Below are 15,281 nucleotides of genomic sequence, written 5' to 3'. Positions count from 1 at the left end.
GAGGAAATTGAAATAGTATCTTAAATCATTTCTAAGTTCCTTTCATGTGATTGAATGTAATGACATTTGTTTTGCTTGTAAGTGGTAGGTGGTCATGAAGGTTTCTGATCCCCCCAGTTGTATGCTTTAACAATTATGGGTCAGATATTGGGCATTATTTCTCAAGGGGTAATCTGGTTGCAACAAGAATAAGGATTCAGTGGCAGCCTTTCCTCGTGAACAGGGGAGTAGCGTGCACTCACAGCCAAGTCCTGAAAGGAATAACAGCTGCCGTTGTACTGAATGGCAGCCATGTGTCAGGCACTTTGCAGACTTCATCTCATTTAATCATTGCAAGAATCTCTGAGAGCACTGTCTCAGATGCAGAAACAAATGTCCAGACAAGTTAAATGACTTGCTTTAGGTAACACAACTGGTAATGCACAGCCATCCACTAATAATTCATACTCATAAGGCTTTCCAAAGGGGTTGCCTTCAGGAGGGAACTAGGGATGGCCCTGGTGCCTCTCCACTGAAACACTGCGCTAATGTGACTAATTCTGAAATCCTCTAGGAGGCAAGGATTACACACACCCTCACCTGTGACCCTCCGCCAGCAAGCTTGTATGCTAGTGCTGTGCCACCTCTCCTATTCCCAGCAGAGGGGACTCACACACTGGGGGCACAGAGCCTGCTGACATGGATTCACTGGTCTATGCATGGTTTTATAATATTTGAGCCATCATTGAAAAATTAGGTGATTATACATAAAGATGCAGATTTACAGCTTCTCTTAAAAAATCCAAAGACCTGGAAACAGAGTGTACTTTTTAGCCTGGCAACAACAAGCTGGAGCCAGGGCTGCTCTCTGCCTATACTGCCCCTTTGCATAAATTAGAAAAAGGTGCTATACTAGGCTGATGGGAGCCAGTGGGCTCACAGCTTGGTAAGAGGAGAGCAGGCTGGATTTCACCCACCTCTCTCATGGCCGGCACCCTCTTGCACAGTTGTATCTAGCCAAGCAGCTGCTCCTGTAGATGGGGCACATCCTCTCTGGTCAATACGGTCTCTAACATTCTCTTAATCCTCCCCAGCTCTGAAGCCCAGTGCCAATTAAACACTGAGAATCTATGGACTGTCAGTATTTTATACCCATCCCACTTCACGTATTTCTTTGATTTCCTAGCCCCTGTAGATTTTTTTTTCATTTGCAACCCTTACTCTAATGAATTATGGAAGAAGGGTAGCATGGTGGCTTTCATATGTATTTGCAAAAATACTCAAAAGACATACAACGGCGAACAGGGAAGTATAGGCTAGAATTATCAACCATGGAACCAGTTGTGCCCAACCATTTCAAAGTTTCCAGTGGTGGACTTAAGTTCCTCCATTCCACGGGCCTACGTGGACTTCCAATACTTCTTGACCTGTGAGCCAGGGGCAGCTCCCCTGTTCACCCCATCCGCTTTGCCTCAAACTCATAGCTCAACCACTATTGATTCACTCTTATCTTCTCATAAATACCCTAGTGTTCCCTTTATTGCCCTCTCCTCATTCCTCATGCAGCACTGGCTCACACATCAATGTCAAAGCTGCCATGTTTGATTATTCCAACTGGATGCTGCCCTGTCCTCAGTGAAAGAAGCAAGCTCTTTGCTCAACCGAGCCCATAGCACCCTGTTATGGGTTAAATTGTGTTCTCCAAGAAGATATGTGGAAGTCTTATGCTTCAGTACTTTAGAATGTGACCTTATTTGGAAATAAGGTCATTTCAAATGGAATTATTGATATAAAATCATACTGGAGTAGGGTGGGCCCTTCATCCAACATGACTGATGTCCTTACGAGGAGAGACACAAAGACATAGGAAGAACACCTTGATGACAGAGGCAGAGACTTGAGTAATGCATTTATATGCCAATGAACACCAAGGGTTGCTAACGGTGGCCAAAGCCAGGAGAGAGAGCCATAGAACAGGTTCTCCCTTGGTACCTCCAGGAGAAACCAACCCTGCCAGCACCTTGATTTTGGATTTCTAGCTTCCAAAACTGTGAAAGAACACATTTCTGGTTTTTTAAGCCGCCTAAACTTGTTACAGCAGCATAGCGAACAACACACTTGGCTTTGTCAGATTCAGTGTCGGTCTGGCAGCCCAGGCTTGATGGGTAAAGAATGTGATTGGGATTTGTTTAGAAATGACAAGGTCCATCAGAGACCCCTTGGCTTCAGGCTTCGTTCGCTAGTCTAGGTGAACTGAACGTTTTTTTTTTTTTTTCTGTGTGTTAAATGTAGAAAAGTCTTATTTTTTTCTAACCCACTGTGTGCCACCTCCACTTCTCTTCCCCTCAGCCCCCAACGTCTTGCTGGTAGTGTGTTGAGAGCAATAGTTCTCTGCATGGACGTTCTGACTCACTCCTTTTCAATAACACCCTCTTCCTTGATAAATCAATACCCTGACCAAAGTGATGGTGCATTTAGGTCATTAAGCAAAGTAGTCATGGCAGGAGAAATGAGATGCAGCTTTGTTTCCAAGGTATTTTTTATTTTGGTCTTATTTACCTGGATAATGCAATAAAAGTACAGCTTCTAAAAACCAACTAAAGAGAAAACTGACTATACAGAGCTGTGATGATTGAGAACGGAAGCCATGAAAAGGAGCCGAATGAGCTCTCATGGGAAGACATAGGTTGTCTTGGGCAAATCACATCCCCTCTCTGAACTTCAGTTATCTCGGGGATGGAATAGATCTTCTGTTTCTGAATCTCTGCTGTAGAGTTCTATGACTCTCTGTCTTTAAAAAAAAAAAATAAAAGTGGCGATGTCTAAATAGTATGCAAAATCCTCAAGCTTCAGGTTTGTACCTTTTCAGGGGCTCGTTCATTAAGGACATATCTATCTTTGGATGATGGCTTTTGTAATTCTTGAGGCACACTTGAGGTAAGACATTGACTTACCATGCCTGCCTACCAGAGATACAGAGAAGCTGCACATGGCATTATCACCAGTAAACTGAGACACAGAGAGTTTCAGGTAATTATTTCAGGGAGGACTTCAGAGTAAATCTATTAGGTAAAGAAATTTAAATGCAGATTTCGATATTGAATCTTTTAAATTCTTTCTGTCTCTCTCCTCTTTCTCATACACTTTCTTGGTAAAATACATTTTATTAAATTTTATGGAAAAATTATAAAATGCTGGGGTGCCTCGGTGGTTCAGTAGGTTAAGCACCCAACTCTTAATTTCAGCTCAGGTTATGATCTCAGGGTTGTGAGATCAAGCCCCAAGTCAGGCTTCATGCTGGGCATGTAGCCTCCTTAAGATTCCCTCTCTCCCTCTCCCTTTGCCCCTATCCCACTGCTTGCTCTCTCTCTCACACACACAAAAATTATAAAATGCAGATAAGCAAAGAGAAAAAAATAAGAAACATGCATAATCCCATCACTGGAAAGAAATACTATTAGCAATTTGGTATTTGCTTTTGGATGTGCCTCAATGTGTTAGTGTGAGTGTATGTGTGTGAAATATAACTTCCAAATCAACTTTGCAGAGAACTGTAAGAGTTTTTATGAGCTTTTATGAACCCTCAAAAGGTTTTTAGGAGCACAAATCTTTCCAGTTAGAATATACTCAGCGAATCTATAATATATTTGAATTAGTGCCAACAGCCTCATATTTATGGGGTCTCTGAGAAAAGAAATTTATAGTGTTGATTTTTTTTAAGGGGACCAGATAGCCATCTTTAGGTAGGTCATGTGTCGTTTGGGATAGCCAGAATAGGTGGACAAATTTTCCACATTCTGCTACAAGACCAAGAGCCAAAAGGAGCTTTTCTTTCCATCATTGGCTGGACATTTTTTGAACATCATGTACAATCTCATGGACTACAGTGAGGAAGGACCAAAAGAAAAAAAAAAAAAGTGTAATAGAGTCCCTCTCCCCTTAAGAAATTTGCAGTGTAGTTTTCAAAAAAATAATACGTTTTAGAACTTATTTTTTTAACAAAAATCTTATGCTGAAATTAATGTATAAAATACATCAAAGTTGATTGTTCTGGAGTACGCAAAGGTAGAGGCCTAGAGTTCCATCCATAAGTTTTTTTTCAGATGGCCCTAAGAATTTCACAAACTACAGTGTGAAAACCAGTAACTCCAGAAGATGTATGAAAGCATAGACCGGTCAAGGTTTGAGATTATGACTATGGTTGGTCATGGTGAGGAAACCACAGTCAATAAGCTGCCCTGTGTGCTGGGCACTCTTCCTGGGGCTTTGCCTCTATCAATTAATTTAATCATCACAACAATCTGGATATTTAGGTATAAACATTTCTATCTGATCACTAAGAAACCTGAAGTTTGGAAAGATAAAATGACTTACCCATATCTCCCAGCTATATTTGGCAGTCCTGAGATTCAGACATAAGTCTAGCAAACTCCAACATCCATGACAACTCTTGCATCTAAATAGAATGCAAGAGTTGAGTTCTACATACACACACACGCACACACACATGCACATGTACACACATACATGTGCGCACACACATGCATGCACATAAAGAGACACAAATACATAAAGGCATACATGATTGATTGTGAAATGAGAGGTAATGGCTAGATCTGGTGTTTCTTGACCATTGGGATGAAAAACAATAGGATTATAGGTAGATGTCTGGGTATTACATAGCCATTGGACCATGACAAAAAAGAGAATGTGTGTTTCAGGTAGGTCATAGTAAACAAAGATTGATATGTCCTGATATATACACTGTGTGTGAGAAATTCCAAGGATGAAAGTCCTTGTTGTTTTGGAAAATCTATCTGGAGGAGAAAGAACTTGATTTAGAGTTAAAATAATGCTTGGTAGCCTCAGAAGATCTTCCTCCCAGATATGTATTAATTACTGTGTTGTTTGAACATATGTCCACAAATTCTTTGCTACTCCTCCCTCCAGGTGGTAGAGCTTAATTCCACATTCCCCAAAAGTTACAAGATATAGGTAGTAAGGTAAATACTGTAAAAGGACACTGAATTAAGCTTTTCTGGCTATTAAAGCAGAAAATACATACATACACACATACACACACACATTAGATTTTATTGTTGTCATTCTCTATTAAAAGAAAACCAAATCATTAATTTGCAAAAGCAAAAATAAAATTCTCAGTTACTACTTTTAAGGTAGAACAATCATGTAGGCCTTTTATTAGCTCATTAGTGATCAAACAAGAAAGTTTTCAACTTTAAAACACACAGAGAGGCTGTCCAGATAGATTAAACTTACAAGGCTCTTTATAAAAAGGTTTCATATTGGGGCACCTGGGTGGCTCAGTGGATTAAACATCCAACTCTGGATTTTGGCTCAGGTCATGATCTCAGGGCTGTGAGATTGAGGCCCTGTCGGGCTCTGCTCTGGGCACGAGCCTGTTTAATTCTTTCTCTGCCCCACCCTGCCCCACCCACCCACTCATGTTTTCTCTCTTGAAAGAAAGAAAGAAAGAAAGAAAGAAAGAAAGAAAGAAAGAAAGAAAGAGAAAGAAAGAAAGAAAGAAAGAAAGAAAGAAAGAAAGAAAGAAAGAAAGAGAAAGGAAGGAAGGAAGGAAGGAAGGAAGGAAGGAAGGAAGGAAGGAAGAAAAGGTTTTATGTCTACTACCAAACTGCAACTCAATGAAATCATTTCTACAAGGTCAAAGATAATGTGAACCCACCAGTTTGTTTCATGACTATCTAAATTGATTCTGAGAAAATTGCCTTGAAGAATGGACAAGAATGAATAGTTAAGCACCACTTTTATCACACCTCTCTCTTACTAAAAACATTTCAATGATTCTCTATTACCTACAGGTTTAAAACTAAATATAGGAAAAGAGCAATGCCTTAGAGGCCTGCTAGAGGAGTCCATCATAAGCTATCCATTCACCAGCATTTACCAAAGGTTTGTATTTTACTGATTTTGGCTATTGGCAAGCATCTAGTGATTTTTTTCTTAATTTTTAATTTTCATGCCAGTTAGTTAACATATAGTGCAATATTAGTTTCAGGTGCACAATATATTGATTCAACACTTCCATACATCACCCAGTACTCATCACAACAAGTGTCCTCCTTAATACCCATCACCTATTCAACTCATTCCCCTCGCCCTCTCCCCTCTGGTAACCATCAGTTTGTTCTCTGTAGTTAAGAGTTTGGTTCTTGGTTTGCCTCTCTGTTTCTTTTTCTTTTTTTTTTTTTTTCCTATTTGCTCCTTTGTTTTGTTTCTTAAATTCTACAAATGAGTGAAATCATATGGTATTTATCTTTCTCTTGAATGATTTACTTCATTTAGCATAATACTCTCTACTCTACCCACATCATTACCAATGGCAAGATTTCATTCTTTTGATGGCTGAATAATATTCTATTGTATGTATATACCACATCTTTAGCCATTCATCAGTCGATGGACATTTGGGCTCTTTCCTTAATTTGTCTATTGTTGATGCTGCTGTTGTTTTGTATCCTCTGGGTAAATCCTTACTAGTGCAATTGCTGGATCTTAGGGTTGTTCTATCTTTAGCTTTTTGAAGAAACTTCATTCTGTTTTCCAGAGTGGTTGCACTAGTTTGCATTCCCACCAACAGTGTAACAGAGTTCCCCTTTCTCTGCATCCTTGCCAACACCTGTTGTTTCCTGTGTTGTTAATTTTAACCATTCTGACAGGTGTGAGGTGATATCTCATTGTAGTTCTGATTCATATTTCCCTGATGATGAGTGATGTTGAGCATCTTTTCATGTGTCTGTTGGCCATTTGTATGTCTTCTTTGGAAAAAGAAAGGGATGGAAGGAGGCTCATAGGACCTGAAAAGAAACCTGAAAAGGCCTACATGGCAGAGGAATGACTTGGGATGCTACTGGAGTCTCTCAGCACCACATGATATGAGTCTGACCTGGAAAGGCAATGGCAGGAAGAAAAAGGTTGATGGACATTATGTAACTTCTTTATTTATTTAAAAAAAATCTGTTGAGTTCTAGCTTCTTGGGATGCATCAATAAACAAAACACACACATACACATAGAGACTCTACCTGCACTATATTTATATTCCAGTGGAGAGAGACAGACTGTAAACAATTAGATGAATAAGTTTTATGGTGTTTTAGAAGACAGGAAGTGCTACGAAAAAAAATACAGAAAGGTACAGGAGATTGGGAATGCAAGAGGGCATGTAGCCATTTTAACTGAGTGGTCAAGGAACGCTTACTAAAAAAGTGAAATCTGAGCAAAGCCTAAAAAGATGAGGCAATCAACATAAGAGAAGGCTCTCGTCATTCAGAGGGAAAGGCCAGAGCTGGGCATAGCCAGGAGTTGAGTGAGCTAGGGGAGTGGAGTAGGAGATAACATCCGGAGGGTAATGTGGGATCTGGCAAGCCACTGTAGGCACTTTGGCTTTTACTCTGAGGCTAACCAGGAGCCACAGGAAGGTTCTGCGTAGAGGGCTGACTTGATCTAACTTGGGTTTTAAAAGAGGTACTCTAGCTGGGGTGGAGAAGCCAAGTTTATGAAGGAAGACCCATTGAGCCATTGTATTAAACAGGGTCAAGTACCAAGGACTGCTTTGTGAATGGCCTCATCTGAGCTGGCCAGAGAAGATTGTCACAGGATGAAGCTGATGAGAGGAAGGCTCTTTCCTGATTTTCCTGGTTGCATGTTTTCTTCAGGGGTTCGGATGGATGACAGAGCAATTCCTGGGTATCCTGGCTGTCTTCTGTGCCCAGCCAGGCCTCAATCCTGTGGTCATGTGTGTGGCTGCTGTATTTTCACTTTCTTTCAAGACATGGGAGTCTCTCAAATCTCTTTTGTGGCTTTTTTCTCAAGGCAGAGACACCCATAGTGGTCTCCTTCCTTTGGTCCTAGGGCTGGAAAAAGGAAGCAATAAGGCATTTATCTGGCAACTTCAGTCTGTCTCCTGGATTCTGTTAAAGGGATTCCCAGCACTGTCATGCTAGGGAGAGGCATGTCCTCTTAACAATTAAAGAGGGGTTAAGGGGGTTCAAACTAGCTCATCCCAGACTGGCCTTCAGAGCAACACAGTCCAATGGAAATATAATGCAAACCACACATGTAACTTTACATAGTCTAGTGGCTGCATTTTAAAATATAAAAAGAAACAGGTGAAATTAATTATAATAATATATTTTATTCAACTCATATCTAAAATATTATTTCAATATGCAATAAATACAAAAATTATTAAGGAGATTTTAAAATTCTTCCTTTTTTATAGCAAGTCTTCAGAATCCGGTGTGCATTTTACCCCTCCAGGACATCTCAATTCAGAATAGCCCATTTTAAGAGCTCAGTAACCACATGTAAATACTGTACTGGATAACACAGCTCTAGGCCTACAGATCCCAATACCTTTATTTCTCTAGGTTGGCTAGCACTGTACGCAACTGTTTTGTGCATTAAGTATTAATGATCTGTAGAACTTGGACTTATGGAATTAGAATTTGGTAATATATGGTAGAAAAGAAGCAGAAACACCTTGATTATAGCCCACCCCCAACCTCCATCTGTCTTCTCTCTACCCTGAGAAGAAATGTGCTTTGTAAACAGAAAAGAGTTTTGCCCAAGCTTATTACTGTGATTACAACTACTGGCTCTATCATACACACCATTCCTGCCAGTATGTGCTTCAAGAGTGAAAAAGTACCTGAAGAGCGTGAAGTCTTCTTATGACAAGGATGATGGGCTCATTCAAGGGGGTTAGCCCCAAGAAGATGTGAAACTCCAATACAGAGCAAAGGAATCTTTATTTGAACCAGGTTCTCTCTAGTTACTTCTGTCAGGGTAATTTATGGCTAAGGTTTAGCGTGTTTTTCACCAAGGCAATTTGTTTCCAGGCCCCATCAAGGGTCTCCATAGTGCCTGCCAATGATTACTAGTTCTGGCTGGGGAATACCTCTCCAGTGAACACAGACAGCAAAGCAAGAACTTGGGCTTCAGCAGATGTTTGCACTAGGCGAGGTGCAGTCTGGGCTAGAGGAAAGATAGCAGAGAAGTGTCTCTATATGACTTATGCTTTCCCCTAAAGTCAAATTCAGGCTGTTAAATAAATCCAGGAACAAAGTGCTAAAATTGCCAAACAAGCCAAATCAATAACAAGGATGTTGAGGGCAGTAGAGGAAATAATTAAGGACATATACAGGTATTTTATTGGGCTACAAGCATCTTGAAGACTAGACTATAAGCATCTTGAATCTGTTTTGCCACTCCCTTTGGTGAGTGAATGAACGATATAACTAATACATGTTTATAGTTCTGTAACCCAAGACAACAATTGGTCTAAGCCCTTGTACCTTTCACAATGCCAAGTTTTAGAATTCTGAAGATTGTATAATGGACCAGATGAACTTTAAAATTTTTATGAGACTCTATGATTCTGTAATTTGACTGGACATGTGCTAATGAGTATCAAATATTAGACTTAAAAAGTGCTTTAAGTTTTGGGGTCGCTACTCTAAACAATAGTTGTCCATTTTTTCTCGGCCCATGCTAGCCCAAGTGCTGGACCCAAACTAGTATAAATACGAGACTCTATGGTGAGGACGATTGTTTGTGGTTATTGGTGGGAGGTAAAGCACTGGATGAAGGAGCCCATGATATTGGGAATGAGCCCAGAATCTTTGTGCCCTAGGTGCTCACTATGAGAGCTCCATGGGCCCTGGCATACGTAACCAGATTAGAAGATCTGCCAAATACTATGGACACTGACTTTTTACATGAACTGAAGTGGAGAAGCTACCCAGGGCCACATCTTTGCCCAAGACTGCGACAAATATCTTTCAGTCCTATAATTCCCTAGGCATTCTGTGGGATGCTTTGCTTCCTCCAGTTTCTCCAGGCACAATGTAAACATGTGGGGTGGTTCATGTCTGCAGCACTGAAGACCATCAAATTCCAGAAAGTCCAGAACACTCTGAGAAGCTCAGCAGAGAAACCATCAGTTTGAAAAGTGAGCAGTTGACAGATTCAAGGACAGGCATTCCCAAAAGTGGGAAGGGGGGATAATTTTCCTCTAAGCTCTCTCTCCCCACCCAATCCACCTTACTGCTAGAGTAATTGGCGTGAAACTAAAGTCAGATCTAGTCACTCCCTAATTCACAAACCCTAAATGGCTCCCAACACCTGCAGAATGAAGTATAATCACCTTCATGAGGGATTTCACGCTGTCATTATCTGACCCCAGGACATCATTCCAACATCATATCATGTTACATCCCTCCATTCATTCTGGGCAATACCCCAGCCCACTGGATATCTCATCATTCCTTAAATTCTATGTGTATTTCCCTGCCCCCCCCCAACATCTGTGTTTGGTGCTATAATGCCCTCCCTTGCCTTTCTGGTCCACCAAAATTTTTCTTATTCCTCACTGGCCCACTCAAACAGCAGTCTACCAACTATCCCTGCCCCTGCTTACATCTTATTATTCCTTAAATTTGCCTTTGATTAGAATTCATTGTGTAAATGTCTGTTCCTCCCTCCTTTGCCACTTTATTTTTGAGGACATGGACAATGTTTTATTAATTTTTGTTTTTCCCACAGCTCCCATTATATAGTCATGATCACTGGAGGTAGGCAGATAATGTTTGTTGGATAAAGGAATGGGGAGCTAACTTATATCCTTACTTAAGCTAGCACTCCATCTAGAATTGGCGGGATAGGATTTGTGATAAATTCTTCACTGTTTAAGCAAGAAGAAACTGTTTGGAAGAAGGTCTTTGTGGAAGAAAGAGCCCTGGAGCAAGAGTCAGAAGACTTGTGTTTGCATGCTGGCTGGGAAGGCAAGGGGGTTGTGGACCAAGACTGCAAACAGCTTCCCACTCTCCATTCTCCCATTCTGTCTTCTGAATGGTACATTCAAGTTTTTGCTGAGCTCATGACTGTCCAGGTGCAGACTACTTTGCTTAGTCATCCTGAAACCAGGTATCAAAATTTTGGCCAAAGGAAAGTAAGTGGAAGGCATATGAGGAACATCAGATGTGTGCATTTAAAATGAAAGGAAGGCCCTCACATTGTCTCTCCCTCTCTTTCCACACGTAGGAATGTGGAGTCAGAGTGAAGTAGCAACATATATTTGACGACAAGAATAAGGGAAAACTCCTGGTTTGTGATGGTACCCCCTGCTCCATCTGCAATCTTCCCTACCCCACTGTATTGCAGCCTCATCCTTCCTTAAGACTTCATCTTGCTCAGTCTAAAAATCTTAGAGAATCTAAAGATACTCCAATCCATTAGCAAATCCCATTGGCTCTACGTTCAAATATATCCAGAATTCAATGACTTCTCACCACTTGCACTGGTGCCAGCCACCATTACCTTTTACCTGGATTACTACAATAGCCATTTATGACCTCACAGCATTTATCCTACTCCCTTCTTTCCGCACCATCGGTCTGTTTCCATAGAGAAACCAGAGTGATTCTTTTAACTCCTAAGTCATATTAATCACCCCCTTCCAAGCCCTCCCAATGCTTCCCACCCCAACAGAGATGGGAAGTCCTAGCAATAGCCTATAAAGATCTTCATGATCTGGGCCTTTTACCTCTCTGCGTTTGTCTACTGCTTCCTCCCCACTTCTCTACTCCAGCTGCTTAGCAGCTCCTTGCTGTTCCCCATACACTTGGTATGCTATGGTCTCAGGGCCTTTGCATGGTTGTTCCTTCTGCCTGAAATGATCTTCCTTTGAATAGCCACGTGGTTAACTTGCATACCTGATGTTGTTTGTTTGAATGTTAGCTTCTTAACTAGGCCTACCCTGAAAATTCTGTTTAAAATCACAACTCCACCTCCACCCCCATTCTCCTCATTACATGCTTGCTTTGTTCTCCTTAGCACTTACCACTTTCTAACATACCTTACAATTTATATTTTTGTCTCTTGTCTATGCCCCCCACACAAGAATATAAGCTGAATGTGGGCAACAATTTATACATATGCATCCATATTTTTTCACCACTCTATCTCCTGTGCCTTGTATATTTAAGCACTCAATAAATATTTGTTGAAGGAATAAAAATCACAAGGATTCTGGAGTCCCAGCACCATGGAGCCGCTATATGCCTGGATGGTTCTACAACACAGAAATAAATTTCTGCTTTTGTCAATTCGTCTTGGTTATGACAACTGACTCCATGCCCTTATACAAACGTTAAGAGCTTGGTCTTTGGACTTGGAAGACTCCACTCAGTCCTATCACTGCCCTGCTTGTAACCCTCCTGTTGCTGTCCTTCACAATGAAAATAATTTCTGATTTCCCTTACCAGCTAACAAATCAAACCAGATCAATTTGATCTGGCCCCTGACTTCATCTTCTACTTCTTCACGTATTATTCTCACTCATGTCTGTTTCCTCATTAGGGCCTTTGCACCTACCCTTCCATCTGCCTGAAACATTCCTTCCCAGCCCTAGCCCCGGATCTTTACAGGAGTGCCTCCTTGTCATCAGTCCACCATCCACCACCCCAGAGAGGTCCTTCTTGCACATCCACCCACAAATAGAGACTTGCCATCCCTGTCCTAGGATCCCTCTCTACCCCTTCACCCTGCTTTTTATTCATGATATTACTTAACATAATTGCTCATTAAACTTCTCATTATTTGCCTGTCTACATTGGGAATTGGGAGTTTTATCCATCAGCTCCCATCTGCTATTGGTTGAAGTTTGCCTCCACAGATGGTAATTCCTTGCTAGCATCTGAGATGCTTCTAGGCCAAAATATCCCTGGGGACAGAAAACAAAGATGTGTAGGTGCATGTGTGAGGTGAGACACTATAAGTGCCAAGTGATGGAAACCCTCAGGGAGAAGCTCAACTGAGAGGTTGGCTGAGGAGCTGTAAGGGGGCATTCGAGGCTCTGATAGACATCATTCTCTCCCCATGCCCCACCCCCCACAGATATGCGTAAACTTTGTGAGAAGGGGACTTTGTCTGTCCAGTACTCTTTTCTTAGTGCATACAGCAGTGCCTGGCCTTAGCAAGTATTCAGCAAATGTTAGCAAAATGAATTCATTAAATTCCATAAATGTTTCTTTGTCTTTTTCCTCACCTGTAAAAGGGAATCATAATCCAGTTGATCTTGCAAAGTTGTTGTGAGAGTCAAAGTTAATGAAAACATGGAAGATGCTTAGGACAGGAAAAGACCACAGAAAATCGTAAGCTGTTATGATTCAGTTGTGTGATTTTGATCTAGAGAAGATCACTTACTTCCTCTAGGCCTCAATTTTTAAATAATCATAGTTTTACCTTTCTCTAAGTTGGAATAAGAGCAAAATGTGATATGTCTGAGTGACAGTATTGTATGATATACATGGTGATTATCACTCACTATCATTTTGAGTTGCAGGGATTAGTCCCAGCTGGGCAGGCAGGCAAAAATCCCTGTCCTCGTGAGGCTTTGAGTCTAATGGGAGAAACAAACAATAAAATTATATTATATTAGGAATCAGCTCTCAATCTTTGTGTTGTAGGCAATCACTTGACCTCTGTGGGCCTCAGTATTTATAACTGGACCCAATGATCTGCCAAACCCTATGGGCTCTGACTTTTTAAATATTTCAGTGGAGAAGTGACCCAGAGAATGCAATTTGCATAAAGACTTTGCAGAGAAAGGGGAGCAAGCTGAGTATTTTTGTTAAATTACGTTGTTTACCAATCAGGATACACTACGCAATGCTGTGGCAGCAAACATCCCACTGGCTCTAGACATTAAAGGTTTATTTCTTCCTCACACTACATAGCCACTCTACTTTGTCAGGGAGCTGTTTGATATTGGCCTCATTCAGGGACAAAAGCTCTACCACTTGGAAAGTCTTAAGTTACAGAGGTGGGGTAATAAAGAGGGCTGGAGAGTCACATACTGGCAATTAATTGCTCCTGCCTGAAAGTGACACGTCACTTCTACCTACATCTATTGATCAGTTATACGGTCTTGCTCAACTGCTAGGAGAAAGGGAAGTACAATCCTCCCATTTACGTGAAAGGGGAGGAAAATACAGATGAACAATAGAAATTTCTGCTACATTTAATAATCTGTTTTTCCCACATAAGATATCACAAAATTATTTATAAGATGGCACATATTTAAAAATCTTTTATTGGGGCTCTTGGGTGGCACAGTTGGTTAAGCATTTGACTTGGTTTCAGCTCAGATCATGATCTCGGGGTCCTGGGATTGAGCCCTATCTTGGGCTCCCAGCATAGCGGCGAGTCTGCTTGTCCCTCTCCCTCTTCCTCTGCCCTCCCAAATAAATCAAGAAATCTTTTAAAAAATAATAAAAATATTTTATTATGGGAAATTTCAAATATATGCAAAACAGGATAAGATGGCGAACCCCCAGGTATCCATCACCCATCAGCACACCACTATTTTTAACCACTGAAAAAGTTTCCATTGTACAAAGGAGCTTCTTATTTATCTAAACTCTTATTGGACATTTGAGTACTGCGAAATTTTACCATTATAAATCATACTGCAATGAACAACCTTACTCATAAGTTGTCACTTACTTGGTTATTTCCATATGATAAAATCCCTTTCAGTGACAACTTTCAAACCTATCTTTCTCCCTACCAACTGACGTCCTCGGTCACTGTTCATTCCAAAAGTAAGCAGAGTCCCAAGATAAAGGGAAATACAGGGCAGCAGGTCATGTCTGAGCAAAATGTTTTACAGTTTTTAATAATGCTTTACACATATATATTTCAAGGAAAATATGATTTATACATAAGTTATCAGACTGAACTAAAATATGATTTGGTCCTTACTTTGACAGCACATATACTAAAATTGGACTGATACGGAGAAGATTAGCACACCCGATGTGCAAGGCAAACTCATGAAGTGTTCTATATTTTCATTAATAAACAAACAAACAAATAAATATTTGTGATTCAAGAGTTTAATGTCTCTTAAATGATTATTTAATGAGAAAAATTCTGAATTTCTTCCAAAGCTTCTACTCCCTAATATAAATCCTCTTACTGGAGAGAGTCCTGTGAGTCAGGGCCTTGCAGTTTGATAGAAAGATATGAGTCCTGGTTTCAGACACACACTAACTATAAGCTGTGTGACCTAAGTCAAGTTATTTGACTTTTTCCAAGCCTCTATTTTTTCCATTTGTAGACTGGCAATTCTAACTCACAGGTTCATTGTGAATTATAGGTAACAGGGTGTTTATGAAAGCATCTATTACCATGCCTGGTATAAGATGGGTGCACAATAAAAATTTCATAATTTTTTATCCTTTTTTTCTCTCTTAT

The 15,281-nt window shown here is 40.5% G+C and overlaps 1 pseudogene; it reads left to right on the top strand.

Annotated features, from left to right (window-relative positions):
- The first annotated feature begins 14,778 nt into the window (after positions 1-14,778).
- Positions 14,779-14,877, top strand: LOC117796904 (annotated as a pseudogene).
- The last annotated feature ends 404 nt before the right edge of the window (positions 14,878-15,281 follow it).

This window comes from Ailuropoda melanoleuca, chromosome 16 (assembly GCF_002007445.2).
Source record: "Ailuropoda melanoleuca isolate Jingjing chromosome 16, ASM200744v2, whole genome shotgun sequence".
NCBI lineage: Eukaryota > Metazoa > Chordata > Mammalia > Carnivora > Ursidae > Ailuropoda > Ailuropoda melanoleuca.
This window is presented reverse-complemented; position numbering and strand designations above follow the sequence as displayed.